This window comes from Lithobates pipiens, unplaced genomic scaffold, assembly GCF_037356315.1.
Source record: "Lithobates pipiens isolate NorthernLeopardFrog02 unplaced genomic scaffold, aLitPip1_a1.2 Scaffold_13, whole genome shotgun sequence".
NCBI lineage: Eukaryota > Metazoa > Chordata > Amphibia > Anura > Ranidae > Lithobates > Lithobates pipiens.
The window spans coordinates 261,765,783-261,778,555 of NW_027507718.1; the positions used below are offsets into that span (position 1 = coordinate 261,765,783).

At 46.7% G+C, this 12,773-nt stretch overlaps 1 long non-coding RNA gene across 1 annotated transcript; it reads right to left on the reverse strand.

Annotated features, from left to right (window-relative positions):
• Window positions 1–6,546: 6,546 nt before the first annotated feature.
• Window positions 6,547–7,377, reverse strand: LOC143974825 (uncharacterized). Its single transcript, XR_013272283.1, has 2 exons — window positions 7,321–7,377; window positions 6,547–7,243 (listed from the first exon to the last, which is right to left on the reverse strand). It is a non-coding gene; the product is annotated as an uncharacterized LOC143974825 (long non-coding RNA).
• Window positions 7,378–12,773: the final 5,396 nt, after the last annotated feature.

Below are 12,773 nucleotides of genomic sequence, written 5' to 3' on the forward strand. Positions count from 1 at the left end.
TTCAGTATAAAATAGAATTGCAAGGCAAAACATCTGTGTGTGTGAGTAAATATACACACAGTTATATATTATATATATCCACCATTACTGTATCTTGCACACTCAATACTTTAGCCTCGTGGCTTACATTCTTGCCACACGGCTGCTTCAGGCCTTTAGCCTAAGTCTTAGGTCTGCTCCTCAGACCAAAAGAGTTTCCTAAAGTTAAGCTCTCTCCTAGCTTACTCCTGATCAGCATCTTGCTGCTCTATCACCAAGTACATCTGCCTTCTGCAGACATGCATGCTCTAGCTGCCCCATGCAGCCTCTGACTCATCTCAGAGGAATGGGAGTCCACCTAACTCCCAAGCACAGACTTCCTGTCTGTTGGGTGGGGCCCTGAGCCATAGTCAGGTTAATCCCATGCCCTCTGGGTTTGGCGAGGTGGAGATTGTAGGTAGGGGTGTCATGTCAGCAGGCCAAGATAAAGCAACACATTGATCTTTCCAGAAAACTTAGCACACTGGGAAGGATGTACTTCAATGCCTAGCATAGCTAGTTTGAAATAGGAAAACACAGGGACTTGCAGGATCACAAGGTATTTCACTCAAAGGAAAAATACAAAGAGAACAGCATACTTTTTAACACACGTAGTACATGGCACTAGGGATGGGCGAACGGTTCGGCCAAGCATAAGTTTGGGCCGAACTTTCGTTGTTCAGTCGTTCAACCGTTTGCTCGGCCACCCGAACCGACCACAATGCATTGCAAGCCCCGATTGGCCGATTGTCTGTAGCAGTGAAAGCTTCAGCCAATCAGGGCACAGAGCACTGATTGGATTGTGATTGGACACTGTCATCATGACTTTATCCAATCATGACTCATTCCCGCCCCACAGTATAAAAGTATTTTTTCAATGGCAGCCATTTTCAGTGTGATTTTGGCGTGGAGAGAGATGGAACAGGGCTCTGTTCAGTGCTGTCAGTTAGTGTGCTATACTGTGCTATTTTGCGTCAATTGTCAGTGTAGAATATTAGTTTAGTTTCAGTCTAGGGATAGTGTGAGAGTGTAGTGAGAAGGATCATCATTCAGCTTTGCATAGTGTACAGCTAGAGAAGGGACAGCTCAGATAGTTTCACTGTAGTGTAGTGAGATCGTGTCATTCATACATACATTAGTGTAGAGTAGGGACAGCGTCTATTTAATTGTGTTAATGCCAGTTTAATGCCAATTACTTCTGTATGCGGTACTGGCAGTTTAACGCCATATAGTTCTGTGTGCATTACTCCCAGTTTAACGTCATTTACTTCTGTGTGCGTTACAGGCAGTTTAACGTCATATCGTTTTGTGTGAGCGTTACTGCCAGTTTAACACCATATAGTTTTGCGTGCGTTACTGCCAGTTTAATGCCATATAGTTCTGTGTGCGTTACTGCCAGTTTAATGCCATATAGTTTTGCATGAGTTACTGCCAGCTTAACGCCATTTACTTCTATGTGTGTTACTGCCAGTTTAATGCCATTTACTCCTGTGTGCGTTAGTGCCAATTTAACGCCATATTGTTTTGTGTGCGTTACTGCCAGTTTAACGCCATATAGTTCTGTGTGCGTTACTGCCAGTTTAATACCATATCGTTTTGTGTGCGTTACCAACAGTTTAACGCCATATTGTTCTATGCGTCACTGTATGTTTGGCACATTATATTGCAGTATATTATAGTCTGTCAGTGGAGTGAGTCTGTGTAGTGTGAGTATTCAAGTTAAAGTGCACTAAACACCGCTTTACATTGATTAAAGTGCATCTATGTACAGATTTCCACTTCTTCTTTACATTTGCTTGTAAGCACCGCCCCCTTCCTCACAATAATATCTGGGAGGACAACAAGAAGAGGCAGACTTTCCCTTGGCATGGAAAGGGGGCCAGCAACACATGTGTCTACAGGCAAAGTGGACGTGGTGGTCAGTCTTCAGGCAGGGCATCATTTCCTCTGTTTAGTGAGTTTGCCTGTCCTATCCAGCCACAGTATGCAGAGGAGGTGGTGGACTGGCTTACTAAACCTTCCTCCTCCTCATCATCCTCTGTCACCCAAGCAGAGACAAGTGTGCAGTCCCCTGCAGTTGCCAGAGTGGATAAACCTGCCTCCTTGCCCACATCTATTCCTGCCATAGCCCCAACATCATCCATTGAGGAGTCAGCTGAGTTATTTGACCACAGCTTCAGCCACTTGCTCCTTGATGATGTCCAGCCATTACTGGATTATGATGTTGGTTCTGAGGTTGAGGATGACAGGAACGAACATGAGCCTAGAGAGAGGGAGGAACACTGGTAGACAAACTGGCATAGTAATGATGAACATGGAGGAGATGGAGATGGAGATGATGATGATGATGATGATGATGATGAGGTCACTGATGCGACTTGGGTGCCAGATAGAGCAGAGGAGGAAACTGAAGTTGAGGCAGCACAACCCCAAGGAGGCCGACATCAAGAAAGAATAGAGAGCAGTCACCCTATTCCATCTCCCCAAAGTGCAGATGTCTGGACATTTTTCAGCACATCTGCAGCAGATCATACTGTTGCTATCTGAAAACTGTGTCTCAAGCACATCAAACGTGGCAAAAACACTAACCATTTGGGTACCACATGCTTAACAAGACATTTAACGTCCAACCACTTAGCCCCTTGGCAAGAGCACCTACAAGACACACAAAAGAGGCACAAATCTGTCCCTACACCTCCTCCTTACCCCCTTCAGTCTGCCCCTGTGATAGCGAATCATTACCTCTCAGCAGCCTCCACTGACAGGGATGATGGTATAGCACAGGGTGTCCCAGGTCCTAGCAGCACACCACCAGCTGTAGACTGTAGCTGGCAAATTTCTCTGCCCCATCTGCTGCAGCGGACAAAAAAATACAGTCCTTGCCACCCACATGCCCAGCGTCTGAATGCAAGCTTGTCAAAGCTGTTGGCTCTACAACATCTGCCTTTCAGCCTGGTGGATTCTGTCACCTTCCGTGGATTTGCACAATGTGCTGTATCACAATGGCAAGTTCCCAGTCACTACTACATTTCACCTTTAGGCTATTACATCTCTCTACCATTACGTGGAAGGGAATGTTCTGGCATAGTTGGGCAAGGCAGTCAGCCGTAAAATCCACCTTACTGCTGAGGCGTGGTCCAGCAAGCATGGGCAGGGACGATATATTTCATTCACAGTACACTGGATAACGCTGCTTGCAACTCGAAAGGATGCAGGACAGGGCTTGGTGCTGCAGCTTGTTGTGCCCCCATGTAACCACACAGTTGATGGTAATGATGCCAGACCTGCAAACTTTACCCCCTCCTCCTCCTCCACCACCTCCATGCCGCCCTCTGCAAAATTGTTCTATGAACATCGGGTACCCCCTAAGCGTTCAAAGGGCTATCTATTCCCAGAGCCAGGCTAAAAGGTGCTTCAACTGGTGTGTTTAGGGGGCAGGAACCACAACGGAGCAGAGATTCTTGCAGCTCTTCGGGGACAGGCTCAGAGGTGGTTCACACCACGCCAGCTGGAGCCAGGAATGGTGGTGTCCGATAATGGCTCAAACCTCCTGTCCGCCCTTAGACAGGGAAAGTTGACACATGTGCCATGCCTGGCACATGTCCTCAATTTGGGGTGCAGCATTTCCTAAGTACATACCCAGGGTTGCAAGATGTACTAAAGCATGCCAGAAGAGTTTGTAGCCATTTCAAGCGGTCATACACAGCCAGTGCTCTGTTGGCTGAAATTCTGGGGGAATTCCACCTGCCCGTAAACCGCCTGAATTGTGACATGCCCACCAGGTGGAACTCAACTTTGGGAATGCTGCAGCAGCTATACATGCAGCAGAGTGTTGTCAACGAGTATCTGTGGCAATATGGCACTACAACAGGCTCAGGCCACCTCTGCTTTTTTCCCCCGCGTCAATGACTGATCATTAAGGATGCACGCACTATATTGTCACCATTTGAAGAGGCCACAAGGATGGTGAACAGTGACAATGCATGCATCAGTGACGCAATCCATGCTGTGTTCCTGCTGGAGCAGACTGGCCAGGGCACTGGAGGCAGAGCAGCAGGAGGAAGAGGAGGACTTCCTTTCCTCTCAAGGCCCACTTTATCCAGACACCATCATTCCTATGTCACAGAACACACAGGAGGAGAGAGGGGAGGAGGATGAGGATGAGGAGGAGGATTCTGGCACTTTCATAGGCTTTGAAATAGAGGAACACCAACCCCAGGACCCTTGGGAGTAGTACGTGGCTGGGAGGAGGAAGTTCCAGATGCTGTCATCCTGAGTGACCCCGAGCAGTCTGCTTCTTAAGCCTCTGCAAATTTGAGGTGCATGGGCAACCTCATGCTTCAAAGCCTGCAAAACAACCCAAGAATACGTGACATAAAGGAGAAGAATAAATACTTATGGACAACCCTCCTTGAACACCATTATAAGGGGAAGGTCTCAGAACTCATCCCGTCCCCACAGAGAGTGCAGAAGATAAAATCTCTTCAGAACACGTTAGGCCCCTTTCACACATGCTGACCGTACATTAGATCAGTTCAGTCACGTTTTTTATCATCAGTTGTTGTCAGTTTTCATCCTTTTCATTTCAGTTTTTCATCCGTTTTTCATCCGTTTTTCATCAGTTTATGTCCTTCTTCATCCATTTTTTGTCAGTTTTTCATCAGTTTTTGTTAGTTTTTATCCGTTTATGTCCGTTTTTCATCCGTTTTCGTCCGTTTTTCATCCGTTTTTCATCCGTTTATGTCAGTTTTTCATCAGTTTTTGTCAGTTTTTCATCCGTTTTTGTCCACTTTTTTAGAACTGTATGCAATCATTTTTTCATGAATTATGTGGATTTTCCCATGATTCCTTGTTTTCCCCAGCATGCATTGTGCTTCCCATGCTGCTTTGTGGTTTCAGCTGGCTTTGTGCTTCCTGATTCCTTGCTGTAGTGTATGTGCTTATTTAGCAATGGATTTGGACAGATTTTTTGAGCATGTGACATTATTTGTCATGCTATCTTATTTGAGGAGACAGAAACGCATGAGCAGGAACAAATCTGCAATAAGACGCAGGTACTGGACACATCCCATGCTGCTGAAGAGGCCCACTGAAGGGTTTTTTGCTCTGCACTATGCAGATCTGCGACAGTTCCCGCAAAAATTTTAAAATTTTACGCGAATGTGTCTACCAACGTTTGAATTTTTATTAGAAAAGTTGCAACCCCGTTTGGAAAGGATGAACACGGATATGAGACGTTGTGTGCCTCCTGAGGAGCGACTTCTACTTACCCTGAGGTAAGCCAGCCAGCCTTTCTGCTTATGTCCAGCATAATGTAGGGTTCCTTTCATTATTTGTTCTACTCTTCCCAGGTTTCTGGCATCTGGAGTATCCTATACGTCCCTAAACCACTACTTTTTGTTGGGAATCTCTACAATTTCTGGAATTGTGCACGACACCTGTCAAGCAATATGGGAGGAGCTTCGGTGTACTGCAATGCCTGTTCCAGATACATCTATGTGGCAAGAAATTGCAAATGGGTTTTGGAATAAGACCCAATTCCCTAATTGTGTTGGAGCCCTGGATGGGAAACACATCCGAATTCAGATGCCACCTGGATCTGGCTCACAATATTTTAACTATAAGAAATACTTCTCCCTTGTGCTTATGGCAATCTATGACAGTAATTATAAGTTTGTAGCTGTAGATATTGGGGCGTATGGATGTACTGCAGACTCAAGAGTGTTTACATCATCGAAAATAGGGAGAAGACTACTTGAGGGCCACTTCCATTTGCCATCAGACAAACCTCTTCCAGGAACTGTGGGGCCAGATATGCCACATGTACTTGTAGCTGATAAGGCATTTGCACTTTCTATGAATCTCCTAAGGCCTTATGCCAGGCACAATCTAACTCCCCCCAAAAAAATTTTTAACTATCGGTTGAGTCGCGCAAGGCGACTTATTGAATGTACCTTTGGCATTTTGACCAGCAAGTGGCGCATATTCCATACAACAATTCAACTGAGCCTGAAGAATGCCGAACTAGCTATACAAGCATGTTGTGTCCTCCATAACATTATACGTGAAAAAGAAGGAATTACTGTTGAGGAAGAGGACGAGATCGATTTACCTTCTGTACGGTTTACTGGACTGCGACCCAAAAATTCAGTTGTTACCATGCGTGATACGTTTGCAAACTATTTCATGTCCCCAGAGGGAGAGGTTCCGTGGCAGTATCAACATGTGTAAAAACACTCACCAGGCACTTTATTGGGTATACCTTTGTTAGTACATGTTTGACCCCCTTTTGGTACCCTGCATTGTATTTGTTTTCCCACATAAACTGGAAATGCAATAGTTTTAAGAAATAATGCATTTTCATGTTAGCAGTATAGCAGTCTTGTAACTGCTATCAGTGTATAAAGCTTGTAGTTTTCATTCTCCTAGTGCCAAGATCAATCACCATTGACCCTATGACCATCACATTCTTTTGTATCAGTTGTTTTTGTGTTATATAGAGTACAATAAACACAATAAAATATTCCATACAGTCCATTATGTTTAATAATGTCAGTGACGACAACATAGAAACGCAAAAAAAATTCAAATCGACAACCATATTTACAAAAATATATATAACCCAAAAAAACAAAAAATTGCTGCAGTGCAAACTGGGTGGCCAACTAGAATGGGGGAGGCAACATAAAATGTTTTTTTTTTAAAGGTCTTGATAATAAGGACTGTGGGAAGTGGGATAGGGATTGGATGACTGGGGAGAACTAAGGTAAGAAGTGGCCGGGGAACTGGAGGGTGCCACTTGAGGTGGGGTTGCAAAATTTTGGGCAGTGGGGGCTGGAGCACGTTGGTGATGGGGAATAATGCCTGGGTGGTGATATGGATGGGGATAAGGATGCTGCGGAGCTTGCCCACCATATGGACGTTGGGGATGAGTAATAACTGGTGGCATGGGATCTCCAGATAGTGCAGCCCTTACGCACACACCAGTGAAATTGAAGATGGCCATGTGAACGTCCATTTTGCGTGCAGTCGGAACCTTTGAAAGGTGGTGATATAGGTTCTTCACAAAGCTTGCATCTTCATTATTGGGGTCTGCAAAAGGATCGTTGCTATCCGCCCGTCTAATTGCCGTCATCTCTTGCATAAAGGACAGCATAGCTCCATCCATGTCAGGCCTATGCTGTCCGTGTCGTTTGCTTCTGGAAGCAGTAGTAACAGAACGAATCTGAGGGTTGGAACATTTATTAGTACATTTTATTCTATCAACATTTCAAAATGGGACATTTTATATAGGATACTTACAGGCACACGTTGTGGCACACGTCTTTCAAGCGTGGCTGTAGATTGTGAAGATGGCATCTCCTCAGGAGCTTGCTCCCTACCACCAACTCCAATGTCTTCCTCTGCCGCAGGCTGGGTATCCACTGCACCCCCCTCCTCTTCTGTATCAGAAATGTTGCTGGTGGTACTGTAAAATATTTGTTAATAGATGGATTACAGGTGAGTACAGTAGAGTTATTACAATACATGGATCCATGTGTGTCATTAAAGTGGACCACTTATACATACAGGTAGGTGCAAGAAATATCCCCTAAACCTACACGGTTTGGAGATATTAGCAGAAAACCCGTAGACAACGGCGCCTAAGCGTGCTGTTTCTGAAGACGCTTGTGCCATGACTGGTGGATCCCACGTGCATGACGTCATTGTGGCTAGGGCCAGTCACAGTACCGAAGCCATGATACGCAGAAGTCACTCAGGGAGTGATGGCGGCAACGGAGGAGGGGAACGGGGACCACAGCGGGGGCTTCCATCACAGGTAAGTAATTCATAATGAGCTAGCATGCTTGTACTTTTCTGTACTTTTGTACTTCCTCTTTGGAGTATATCATTTTTTTTACTCGGCCAAATAATTTAATATAGGGGAGAAATAATGTATTTACTTACTTTCTTAAGTTCATAACACTTCTCAAGAAGTCCAGTGAATCAAAAAAGGGACTTTTTTTTTGTTGATGGTCCTGCGCCGCTCCGGCTTTCTCTTGCCTCCTCCTTTAGCTCCCGTCTGTAGCGGTCTCTAAGGGATCTCCACCGTGTGATGATTTTATCACCTGTATAGGAACAGTAGACACAATGAACTGATAGAACTCCAACATGACAATTACATATAATATGAGGCCACGTGGCCTCGTGATCATGTGGCCACGTGACATGCCACATGAAATGCCACGTGACATGCCACATGAAATGCCACGTGACATGCCACATGAAATGCCACGTGGCCACGTGACATGCCACATGGCCACGTGACATGCCACATGGCCACGTGACCACGTGACATGCCACATGACCACGTGACATGCCACATGGCCACATGGCCACGTGACCACCTGACATGCCACATGAAATGCCACGTGACATGCCACATGAAATGCCACGTGGCCACGTGACATGCCACATGGCCACGTGACATGCCACATGGCCACGTGACCACGTGACATGCCACATGACCACGTGACATGCCACATGGCCACATGGCCACGTGACCACCTGACATGCCACATGGCCACGTGACATGCCTCATGGCCACGTGACATGCCACATGGCCCCGTGACATGCCACATGGCCACGTGACATGCCACATGGCCACATGACAACGTGACATGCCACATGGCCACGTGACAACGTGACATGCCACATGGCCACCTGACATGCCACATGGCCACGTGACATGCCACATGACCACGTGACATGCCACATGGCCGCGTGACATGCCACGTGACCACCTGACATGCCACATGGCCACGTGACCACGTGACATGCCACATGGCCACGTGACATGCCACATGGCCACATGACCACGTGACATGCCACATGGCCACGTGACAACGTGACATGCCACATGGCCACGTGACCACCTGACATGCCACATGGCCACGTGACATGCCACATGACCACGTGACATGCCACATGACCACGTGACATGCCACATGGCCACGTGACATGCCACATGGCCACGTGAAAACGTGACATGCCACATGGCCACGTGACCACCTGACATGCCACATGGCCACGTGACATGCCACATGACCACGTGACATGCCACATGGCCACGTGACATGCCACATGGCCACGTGACATGCCACATGGCCACGTGACATGCCACATGGCCACGTGACAACGTGACATGCCACATGGCCACGTGACATGCCACATGGCCACGTGACAACGTGACATGCCACATGGCCACGTGACATGCCACATGGCCACGTGACCACCTGACATGCCACATGGCCACGTGACATGCCACATGACCACGTGACATGCCACATGGCCACGTGACCACGTGACATGCCACATGGCCACGTGACATGCCACATGGCCACGTGACAACGTGACATGCCACATGGCCACGTGACATGCCACATGGCCACGTGACAACGTGACATGCCACATGGCCACGTGACATGCCACATGGCCACGTGACCACGTGACATGCCACATGGCCACGTGACATGCCACATGGCCACGTGACAACGTGACATGCCACATGGCCACGTGACATGCCACATGGCCACGTGACAACGTGACATGCCACATGGCCACGTGACATGCCACATGGCCACGTGACCACCTGACATGCCACATGGCCACGTGACATGCCACATGACCATATGACATGCCACATGGCCACGTGACATGCCACATGGCCACGTGACCACGTGACATGCCACATGGCCACGTGACATGCCACATGGCCACGTGACAACGTGACATGCCACATGGCCACGTGACATGCCACATGGCCACGTGACATGCCACATGACCACGTGACATGCCACATGGCCACGTGACATGCCACATGGCCACATGGCCACGTGACATGCCACATGGCCACGTGACATGCCACATGACCACGTGACATGCCACATGGCCACGTGACATGCCACATGGCCACATGACCACGTGACATGCCATGCCATGAAATGCCATGTGTTTAACCACTTCCCACCCGGCCAATGTATATATACGGCCGGGTGGGAGCCGCCTGCTCCTGATAGGACGTTCAGGAACGTCATTCAGGAGCAGCGGGATCGCGCGCGCGCGTGCCCGCGCAGCGGCGCGATCCCGATGTGCTCGTGTCACCCGGACACGGCACATCTCAGATCGGCAGGAGGGCTCTGTGATTGGCCCTCCTGATCACATGACGGCCGTGTCCAATCACGGCCGTCATGTGATGTAAACAAACAGCCGGTTGCTAGGCAATCGGCTCTCCTCTCCTCACACGGAAGTCACCGCTGAGAAGAGGAGAGCAGAACGCTGCAGCCGGCTGATGATCAGTGAGTATGGGCTGCTTTTCACAGCTTTTTACTCACTGATCATCAGTGTAGTGTAAACACACAACACACCACACAGTGAAAACACAGTCCCCACATATGTCCCCAAAACACACATGTCCCCAAAACATACATGTCCCCAAATAATAAAAACACATGTCCCTAATAATAAAAACATGTCCCCCACATATGTCCCACTAAAATCACATGTCCCAATGATTATCTGCACACATATGTACGTGATCACCTGCACACATATGTACATGATCATTTGCGTACATATGTCCGTGATCACACAAACCAATTATTATACACTTAACGGAATTTTTTTTACCAAAAACATGTAGCAGAATACATTTTGGCTTAAATTTATGACAAAATTTGATTTTATTGGATTTCTTTTCAAATAGAAAAAAGAAAATATTGTTTTTTTCCCAAATTTCCGCTTTTTTTGCGCTTATATCGCAAAAAAAAAAAAACGGAGTCGTGAATAAATAACACCAAAATAAAGCTCTATTTGTGCGAACAAAATGATAACAATTTCATTTGGGTACAGTGTAGCATGACCGCGCAATTGTCACTGAAAGCGCTAGAGCGCTGAAAGCTGAAAATTGGGCTGGGAAGGAAGGGGGTGAAAGTGCCCTGTATTGAAGTGGTTAACTATGCCAAGCCACAAACTGCTTACCACGTATCCGACGGTGCTTATTACTAAGCGACATCCAGTTCGGTGTGACCTCCTCAAAAATCTCCTCCCACTTCATGCTGGTGATATGGCGGTCACTGTATTCAGCACATGTTTTGTCCCATAAGCCAGGCCTGGCATGCACGAGCTGAATAAGCCTTTCATGTGAGACATCTCTGGCCATTTTTTCTCTTCTCTCCAGGCTGCTCTCCTCTCTCTCTCTCTTGGCAGGTCTCCAATCTCCTGGCAGGTCTCCTCTCTCTTGGCACGTCTCTTCAAAACACACAGGTTCAGGCAGCTCTCTTTCTATACACTCTCCTCTCCTCTCTCCACTCTTTCCACTAGCAGGATGTGGTTGTACATGTGACTGACCACTACCTGGGTCAGAGGTCACCTGTACATTAATATATATTTTTTGCTCAAAAACGGATGTCCGCGGAACGGATCGTCCGCAAACGACCGTTTTACGTCCGTTCCGTATTTTGGACGGAAGAGAAAATAGGGTTTTCTTCAGTTCGGAAAAACGGAGCTGAACGGAACGGACGTAAAACGGTCGTTTGCGGATGGTCGTCCGCAAACGTCCGCAATGCCATTGACATGCATTGTGCTCCGTTTTCGTCCGAAAACGGATGTAGAGAAAAACGGACGAACGGTCCGCACATGTGAAAGGGGCCTTAAAGAGAATTTTATTGAACATTTTTCCTGACTCCAGTAGGTTACAGTGTTGTGGAAAATATAGTTTTGAGTCTTCTATTGATCAAGAGAGGAGCGTTGGAGAAGGCGTTCACCTAAGTGAGGCATTTCGGAATTTTTTTAGTCGTCAGCACCCAGAGCTGGCATCTTCCACATCCCATCTGCAACGGCGGCATCACACAGTGGAACATTATCTCGGGGCCAAAACAGAGATGGAGAGCTTTCCAGCTGACGATCTACTGACTTACTGGGTCATGAGAATAGACTTATGGTCAGAACTTGCCCAGTATGCTATTGAGTTGTTGGGCTGCCCTGCATCCAGTGTGCTTTCAGAACGGGCATTCAGCGCTGCAGGAGGTTTCGTTACTGATCATAGAATGCGTCTGTCCATAGACTCCGTGAACCGTTTGACTTTTATAAAAATGAATCAGTCCTGGATTACCAGCTATGCAGCTCCTGATGCCAATGTGATTAAGTCTTTTTGGAATGTGGAATCTCTGCAGAATTTCTGCCTAGCTTTGTTCAATCATTTCATCTGGAAGAATGTTTTTGGTATAGGATTCAGGGGCACAATTAACACCCAAAGACCAATTTTACAGCACCTGTTTGACAGGTGCATATCATTGGAAGAAATTTTCCTCAAATCAGTGGGAACAGTAGGGACTATTGCAGTATCAGATAATATTGAATAACAATAATTTTTTAAATTAGTAAAGTTTTATTTTAAATAGTTACACAAAAAGGAGAAAGAAACAATTACAAACAATAATAAAACAAACACAATGATAATCAATCCATAAAATGGACAATGTCGTTCAAAAGGTGATTGAAAACCCCAAGTAGGTTTTTTTTTTTACAAGGATGTAGAGTAGACGTGTGGCTCGACCATTTTCGCAGCGAAAAGGCCGCTTCCTCAGGAGACGTCATCTACGATGTCTGACATATACAGAGAAATAGTGTTTCAATAATTGCAAAGGGAGAGTTAACAATTTTAAATGAGGGTTCATAGCTGTTAAGAAGTAAATACAATAAGACCAGAAGTAATA